Consider the following 9,130-nt stretch of genomic DNA (forward strand, 5'->3'; position numbering starts at 1 on the left):
CAAAACAGTATCATATTTTTTCTGGTAAATGCAAATTAAAAATTCAGAAAGGTTACCCGAGTACAGACGACAGTGCCTGTCTTTATTCAGAGATTATGGTAAACCCGTTGTACAATACTTCTAAGAGCTGCAGGAGAACATTACGTAGGGAATATCCAAAAATAAATTTCTTTACATCAGGCGCATTCTTACATTTCCTCTTTTCTCTGTGAGTAAAATCTAACGCTTTCACACAAGCCGCTACTGTGTTTAAGGCATGTTCCCTTTGCATGTGAATTGCCGCCTTTTCTTGAAATACTATCTCATTTTGTTTTTCTCTCAAACAACAGACCTCCATAGCAGGAGGCGATCTGACAGGCAGCAGGGAATTTCAGCCGCAAGTTCAGTGGAGTGTAGCGTTTTGTCCGCGCTGACAAATGTGAAATAAGTTGTGAATTTATTTATAGGCTGAATTTATTTAGCAAATTGTCAGTCAAGTCTTTTTGTGGCCAAATTGTACGTGGCATATATCTTGTGTATTTAGGTGGACGTAGCTGCCTATTTGTATTTAAAATCTTAATTTGAAAAGATGCTGATGTAGTAGAACATTTTGAAGGCACAAAATGCAAGTTTTGTAGTATGTTCTTGAATGAAGGCTTTCTCTTGGCCAGGGATCCTAAGTAGCCTTGTACGTCATACTATTAAATGAAGCAGTGTATTTTGTGATGTGAAGTGCAGACTTGGGAATAAGCTTTTGAAGGAGGTAGAAGCTGGGCACCTGCCTGCTCAAGTGGCCGCATCTCGTGATTTGTTGGAAGGCGCCGTCTCCGCCGGGGTGGAGCCCAGCTGCGGTGTCGAGGGGTCCGGGAGGGATGCAGCTAATTGCAGCATCGGTTACTGAGCGAGGCTCTCGCACTCATGAAAAAAACGAGACTTTTTCTGCCCTGCCTTATGAAATTTATCTGCCCTCATCATTGTTAATTTGGAGTGGCTTCACCCCGTCCCTTCAAAACAGTCTTCTGTAACTTGGCTTCTTGGTCTTTTTTGGGCATCAGCGAGTTGTGTTTAGATGCCTGTGTTTTGGGAGGGGAGCGAAAGCTCTCCTTTGCCCCAAGAGGTGTGTGCTGTGCGGAGGCTGGTGGTCGCTGGGCGTTTTGTCACGCTGAACGGGGTGGGAAGGGGCAGAGGGAGGAGGAAGGCGGCCTGGCCCCCGCCAGCCCTCGCAGCGGCCGCCTGGAGAAGCTCTTCAGCTCAGGAGTCTGATCCTCTACCCTTGAAGTAAGGGTAATGGCTTACTTTTGAGCTTGAGGGAAGCAAGACAGGGCCTTAACTAAATTATACAAGGTATAAACACCCTCCGAGCGTGAAAGCCAGTTCCTGTTTGTCTGCAGGATGAGCAATTTAGCAGTGAAGCGTGTAAGAGAGGCAGAAACTATCTGCTTGCGAGGGTGCGATGTTATTTAACTTCTGCTCGCAGCGAGGAGAGACGCTGTTCAAGCCAGTGCTCCCTCTACGCTGTGGGACCCAAGGATGTGGGGATTTCACAGGCAGTGGAAAAAGAGAAGGCAAAAGCGAGTGTGGAGATGAACAGCTGTAGGAAGAAATTCAGTCTCAGCTTCTAACTGCCTCTTACCGGATTATACAGTGCTTCATGCCTTGGTTCCTTATCAAAACTGTCAGTGGGCAACTTAACAACCCAGTTGTGCGTCTCTTTGGTAACTTCTTGTTTTCCGTTTCCTTTTTCCATGCCAATTTACTCTTTTGCACAGGTATGCTGGACAGCAGGCAGTGCAGTGGGGTTAATTGCAATCACTGCCCACTAACGGAGTGGTCGCCGCTTGCCGTCATGACGCTCTGGCCTGCTCTGCTTTAATCACGTGCGTTTCTTCAAGTCTTGTATCTTCACGCCTTTAGACCCCTGCACTTGAAAGTATTGCTACCTTTCTGGAAACCAAATGATAGAAAATACCATTCTGCATTTCGATTTTTATATACTCTCACTGCAATCTTGGCACCAATATCTTTATGGAAATACATTGCATTTCACATTCAATATCAATTTCAGTCTTATTCTGTCACGTTCTGAATAAAAATTGGATGCTGCTAAAATCCCATAAAGGTACTTCTTGGACAGGCTTGTTGTCACAGGAGCTCAGAACTGGCAGTGAGAAATGCTAGGGGAATTCTAGAGAGTTTTCGATGCTAATTTAAAATGATCACTTTGGGAGGTCTAGTCACAGTGAAAAAGAAAATCCAAGGTCCTCAAAATACACAATTTCAATAGATCACCAAAAGACAGTTGGATCCCAAATAGCAGACCTGATAGTATTAATACAGGAAAGCGTACTAGACTAAAAAGCTTAAGCACAAATACAGAACCACAATTAATTTTTCTGGACTTTTTAAATACAGGAATTCTTCATCACTATCAGAATTGAATACCTCTGAATATAACGTATGCTAATGCTCACTAGTTCAGATCAGGTTTGAAAAAGCCTGAATGCACATATAACAGGTAGACTATTTGGAAGTGACTGTAACTTAACTTCTACTGAAACTTCTAGGGATTAATGGACAGCTGTGCTTATGAATCACGACACTGGTTCCCGATTTTTCTTTGATTTCATACTACAGATACATGAAGAATGAAGACATAGAAGTAAATCAGTAAAGTTTTTTGTGACACTGTCTTAAATTGCAGTTATTCCTGCCCCAAGTTATTCCTTGTTAGCGGATGTAAAATTTGCATGCAGAGTTCAGAGTTGTATGTATCTTCTCTTAGAGAAAAGGGGTTTCTTACTGGACTTGCTTTTGTTTCTGCTTATCGTGGCAGCGCTGGGAAGCAAGGGCGGGAGAGGTGCGGACTCTGGACTAGAAACTCTACTTCTCCTGATGTGGTGTCAGCGACTGCCCGGCTGCATGTGCCTGCGAAGGATGTCGTGTGTCTTTCTTTGAACCTGGTAACGATTTAGTTGGCTGTGTCTCAGCATCACGAAGGCTCGCCAGAGCGCTGGGAGAGGATGCTGGCTGGTGTGTCGGCTCACCACTGTGACGTGAAAGAAATAGAGGCTGACAGGCGTTGAGGGCTGCAGCTCTTATCATTTACACATAGAGATCTGAAATGGTGCTGTAAAACTATTTTACTCAGACGTCTAGAGAATACTGGCAACGCTTTCTAACAATAATTTCAGGATCCATTTAAAGGAAGCCTCTAGGCTTCACTATAACCTTGGTGACCTTGGTGTGTTGACTCATTTTAGGACTGATAGATGAGGGATCAGGAGGAATGAAGTGGGATGCGCCTTGCTGTGAGGTACAGTATTTTTTCCAAAAGTTTGTCTATGTAGCTGAAGATTTGCAGGTTTTTTTTTTTTTTAAAGTATACTTACTACGCTTGAACATGTAAATCTGAAAATTACGCTACCGAAGGAGCACTTAGATGCCGAGCAGTTGTATGTTTCAATGTGAGATCTTTTTGACAAAACCTTGGGGTTATGCCAGCGCCTCAGAGATAATACTAGTAGGGACAATAATGTATTGGATCAACTAGAATGGCGTTTGTGTTGATTGAAAAAATACCAAAATCTAGCTGAGATCTATCCTACACAGCCTCAGGTTTATTATAAAGAAGCAAGCATTTCATAAAACAATCTTGTTCTGCTACACGATGCATAAAGTTATATGGGATCAGAGGGAATACCAGATATCAAAGAGGTACAGAGGGAGTCGTGACTGTAAAGATCTTAGTCAGTCTTCTATATGTATATGGCATTAATCTGACAACAAGATTAAATGATTGTTGGAGTTAATTCTTATAGCTGAGCTGAATTTATTGACTCCTAACTGTTGCGAATAGTAGAAAGTATTAAGGCAATAAAGGAATGTAATAGGAGCACACAGGCATCCTACCGCATGCCAAGGAAATGACTGGTGACATTTTATTGAAAACATCTTGGCTAAAATAAGCCTCATTTCCTTTTTTTTTTTTTTTTTTTTTTTTTTTAAACTAGCGTTATTATTTTAGCGTTTCTGTTGTGGTTTATTGCCAGGATACCTAGACAGTGAGTGAACTGTAACTCTCAGTTGTTACTAGCTAGCTGTGTGCAATGAGTGCGTGCTTCTGCTCCTTCCATGCATTCACCCGCCATCTAGGACATCGGTGTCTCTCCATGTCTTACCTTACTTTTGTTCCAGATGTTCTAAGCCCAAATATTTATTGTATTTCATTTAAGAATTTGCTCCTATCTATCTTCTAAGCTGTCAGAATATCCCAGGGCTACATTCAGATGAGACATTAACTCAAGTATTAGTGATTTTTTATATGCACGTGTGATATACTACATTCATTTGCTGATTACTAGATTTATTAACACATTAAAGATAGCACATGGAGAGCTACCTATTTATGTATTAACATGGCTGTGGTAAGTGTGCTGTCAGGTACTCCTCGAGTCTACCAAAAAGAATCCGGAGACTCTACTGAAGTTCACAGTTTCTGTGCGTGCGTGCGTGTGTGTGTGAGCGTGTCCAAGTCTAGTTTATGAAACAGTATTGAAATGCCCCATAATATTTTTGCAAAGAAAAATGTAGTGTTTTCCAGATGGCTCCATAAATTAATTTGGTGGATTCAGAAATAAGTAAAGGTATTTCGAGAGCTCCAGACGTGATTTTGCACATAAGGCTACGGTGAGCTAGCAGAGGGAATGAACTTCTTTTTGTGTGTGAAATATAAAAATCCTCAAGTTCTTAACATTTTTTCCACACTGCTCAGCGTGTTAAACTACTATGCAGGTTATTCTTGTCGATCACGGGTGTCCATTCGTAGCATGTGTGTGAACCCTCCTATAAAATCTCCAAGCGCTAAGGCCACAGTTAGCTTTGGTCAGCTAATGCACGTGCAAACCAGAGCGCTCTGCTGGGTCAAAATCCAAGACAGGAAAATAAAGCACGTTCATGCAGCTGACCTATAACGGAGAACATGGAGAACCACTAGTGGTGTGTTTGGGTCATCTTCCCATTCTTTTTCCTGTTTTTTAAAAGCTGGTTTAACTTAACAATGCAACCCAGGGTTATTTTACTACAAAAGAGAGAATGTTACCAATGTCCAGTCTGTCTAAGGCCCTCCTGTTTTCGTTCCCTGCCTCCTCCTCCTTCATCTCCAAGTACTGCTGTTCTGTGGGCAGAGGTGAACTTGACAGTTACCCAGATGATTTCCAGCTGGCCAGCTTGCCGGTACAAGAATTAGGACGGCACCAAAAAAAGAAAAAACATACTGTTCACAACAACAACAACAACAAAGCACCCCCCCCCCCATCCCCAAATACAGAAGTGTTGTTTTTAACCAACAAGACTGCCAGACTGTTAGTAAGTGCTGTAAAAGCACTGTTTTGCTTGTGGATAGCAAGTGATCTTTGTGTAGCATAGTGAAAAAAGAACTGAAAGTGCAGAGTGTGGCATCTGCGTGCCTTGGTACGGGGCTGCACGTGCAAAGGGCTTTCCTGTTTGTGCACACCTTTTGGGATGGTCTGAGAAGTACTTGGTTTAGTACAGCACCTGAAGGAGCTTGCAGTTTGCTCATCCATTTCAATGAGATCAATCTCAGAAACTCTCAGAAAGCTCTCAGAAACATGTTAATATGGTTGATATTAAAATAACTATGTAAGTGGAATATTCTAAATATATAGTTGGGATAATAAACGACGGCTAATCTGTTGGAAGACAATGGTGTTCTGTCATTCAAAGATTATTTTCCCCAGATTTTATACAGGATCTGAGCTTTTTTTCCGTCTATCTTTAGTCTAACTAAAACAAACCACCTCATTTGTAAAGGTGTCCAGTACACGTTTATTCTCAAGTTGCTAAATTAAAACTTCTAACCTTTAGAGCCCAAGAAGAATGTGAAAGCAGAACGCTGAAAGCTTTCACGTTCTGCTTTTTTAGCAGAAACTTGCTAAAAGTGCAGCTTTTATTATGTGTGATGTACGTTCTGTTCAGTTAAGATGGCTTCGTTACTGCATTTCATGAGCAGAACGCTCTTGAAAAACAGTATATGCATTATATCAGCTTTTAGTGAGTGGTATAAGAAGACTTAATAGCTTCATCTTACCTAAGAAACTCTTTACTGAGTGCAACTAACTTAGGTCTAACCTGTATCGCATATAAGCTCATTTTTATTAATTATGGCTGAAGGCGCTAGTACCAGCCAAGGCTTCGTTGTACAGATGTGTAGGGCTGTTTGTGGTACAGCTGCACGTAGTGCTGTACAGATGAATAGTGAATTGCATTTGAAATACAGCTTATCGTCTAAGCGTGTCAAAAAGTGGATGCTGTGTTTTTCATTTTACAGATGGCGAGACAAAGAAAAAAGCTACCCAGATGCACATAAGAAATATGTGTCAGAACCAGATCGAAGCCAAAAATTCCTGATTTTTTTTTCTCGCCCCCCCTTCCCCCAGTATGTTCACCGCAAGGCTCCTGCTGCTTTTGCCTCTTCTCCTGGAGTTGAGGAGAATCCGCTTGTGTGGGAACTGCAAAATTAGACTGACTGGGCAGTATCCTCCTTAGAGCAGTAAGCAATTCCGTGATCCTGTTGAAAATGGATAGCAAAGTGGATTTTCCTTAAGGCAAGCTATGGACAGTTGATTACAGCTCAATTTGATTACAGTTAACACTGGCTTTCTAAAGTTTTGAAAATTTACCTTGCATGTGCAGTTGTCTGAGTCACTGTATAACGTGCCTGTAGCATTTTCTGTTTTGCGAGTCCTCCCCTATAAGGGAGCATGGGATGTTATTCACAGAGAGAATTTATTTTGCTCGCTTAGTGCCTTGAAGCCCCTGTCGAGGACTAGGACGCCAGAGGACAGAAACGCAGTCCATGCCACAGGGCGCATGCAGCCCAAGCGCCCGCGGGGATAAAGCACGCATCGACAGAAAGGGAAGGGTAGATTGCAAACTGAAGACCTTCCGCAGGGATGGCAAGGGCAGCCTGAGGTCACAGAACCCTATTTTCCTAAAACAGTAGCACCCAGAGAGATTGCATGACTCCAAAACGTGCCCAAGACGTAGCAGTGCCTCTGCCAGGTTTGGCCTGGTGGACTGGAACGAAGCAGAAGACCCTCTGCCTGCAGGTAGCGGAGCTCTGCTGAGGCTGCAGCACCTCGCATGAACCCTCAAAGGACCCGGGGCAGGGCGGGGAAGTATTTGGAGAGAAAGGAGGACAAGTCAGGGTAATTGCAAACAAGATGTTCAGGAGGAGAACAGCATAGTGCTGCTAGTGCCAAAGGCAATAGGGCCAAGGAAGAGGAGGACGCGAAGCCGTTTGGGAACGGGTTAAGATGTTGCCCAAGATATTTTACCACGATGCACTGCGAAGTGATCTCTGTGATTACGTTTCAATAGATCCATTTAGCAAACAGAGTGGTAGGATTCCTGCCGGTTCTGTTCAACCAACTTTGTTTCTCTTCCTAATGAGCGCTAGTACAAGGCAAGCACGGACAAGCAATTGCTTGAGTAAGTCTGACGCGCAGTCGTTTGGAGGTAATGGGGGAAACAGGGTCACTCAGGTATCTCTCTGAGTTGGGAGTTTTGGCAAGTTCTGCCCTCAGACCTCCTTATGCTCCACACCTGTATGCAAGTGTCACATGCTTGGAGCACAAATCGTCCCAGTACAACATCCTGGGGCCCTGTCCTGCTTGCTCTCTCACTGCCCCACCACCACTACCTGTGTGTAGAAGAGAAACCTGTTTAGAGAGAGTCTGAGTGGTGGAAAAGTCCAGGCAGCAGCTGTAGGCAGCCCCAAGATAAGGGGGCAGTAGTTGAATGGGGGCTCTTTACCAGGGCTGAAGCTGAAGTATCCTTATTGAGTTGTTATTTGTTTTCCTTTGTGTTTAAATAGCCAGAGGGGAGACCGTTAACAGGAAGTCTGAGGAAAGGATATGGAGGAGATGGCATGAAGTGAGAGACGATGGGGCACGGGCATTGTAGTGACTCAACCGATGTTTTGGCTGCTGCATTCCTAGGTGTCTTTTGTAAATAGGAATAGCCCTTAATGGCCATACACTTGGGATGGCAGCATGAGATGTGTGATGGAGCTAAGGCTCTGCTTAGTCATCGTTGTAGGTTGTGTAAGAAGTAGAGAGGATAAAAGAAGTTTGTTTCATTGTATTAAAGTCTGACAAACCCATGGAGCCTTCCTGCCAGGTCTGTGGGATTAACGGCAGTTTAATATTGTTGTATTTAGTGCGCTACAGCCACTGACAACCCTTTAAAACCATTCTTCTTAGAAACCACAGGCTGGTCTTAAATGGCTCGTTTGCAACCTCCATTATGAGAAGGTTGAAGACTCTTTCAGCACATCTGAGCATTCCCCAAGCCATGGAAAACACTTGGAAAACACATGCAGCAAACCCTAATACCTTCTGAAAGCTCTTAACTTGGAAGCAAAGTCACATATTGCCTCTGTCTCCCTTGTATTCTTCGATAATGTACGGGAGGAAACCCTCCTTCAAACAATAGTAAACCTCAACCCGCAAGATGCTCGGAGGTGGAGTGAGGGGAGCTGCTGCCCTTTCAGAAAGCTGTAAAAGTGCTCTGGTTTAATGCTGCTTCTGAACCTTCTGGGGTATTCCCTCAGGGGTGTTTGGTGGGTACCGGAGGAGGAAGGGCTGTCAGTGTAATTGCAAGGGCTTTTCTCACCATCGTCAGCGCCAGTTTTGCACGGGTCCCCTTGCATGAGGCAGCTGCGCTGGCTGGTGGTTCACCTGCAAGACAAGGCGGCGGGGGTGGTGGTACTGTACCACTCGCACCAGGGGCTGCGCTCCGGGAAATGGATCCCTTTAGTCCCGTGGTGTTGTCAGTACTGACTCTTTCCAGAGCTCAGACGGGGTTGGTCAAGCTGGCAGCTGTCACAGTGAGGCAAAAGTGCTGCTGATTCAAAAAAACAACAGAAGATTGTTTTGAAAATTATACTCTTGTTTAGAAGGCACATCCGCTGTTCTGAAGGGGTGACATCTGCTGCTGAGAGTAACTATGTACAAATTTGTTTTTCATCTGGGACTGTCAGTTTCCCAGTTTCTTCCTGTCTTTAGTTCCCTTTGCCTGATGCAGAGCTAGTCTTAGCTCCATGAGTTAGCTCGTTCATGAGTTTCATCGT

Source organism: Struthio camelus, chromosome 5 (assembly GCF_040807025.1).
Source record: "Struthio camelus isolate bStrCam1 chromosome 5, bStrCam1.hap1, whole genome shotgun sequence".
Taxonomy (NCBI): domain Eukaryota; kingdom Metazoa; phylum Chordata; class Aves; order Struthioniformes; family Struthionidae; genus Struthio; species Struthio camelus.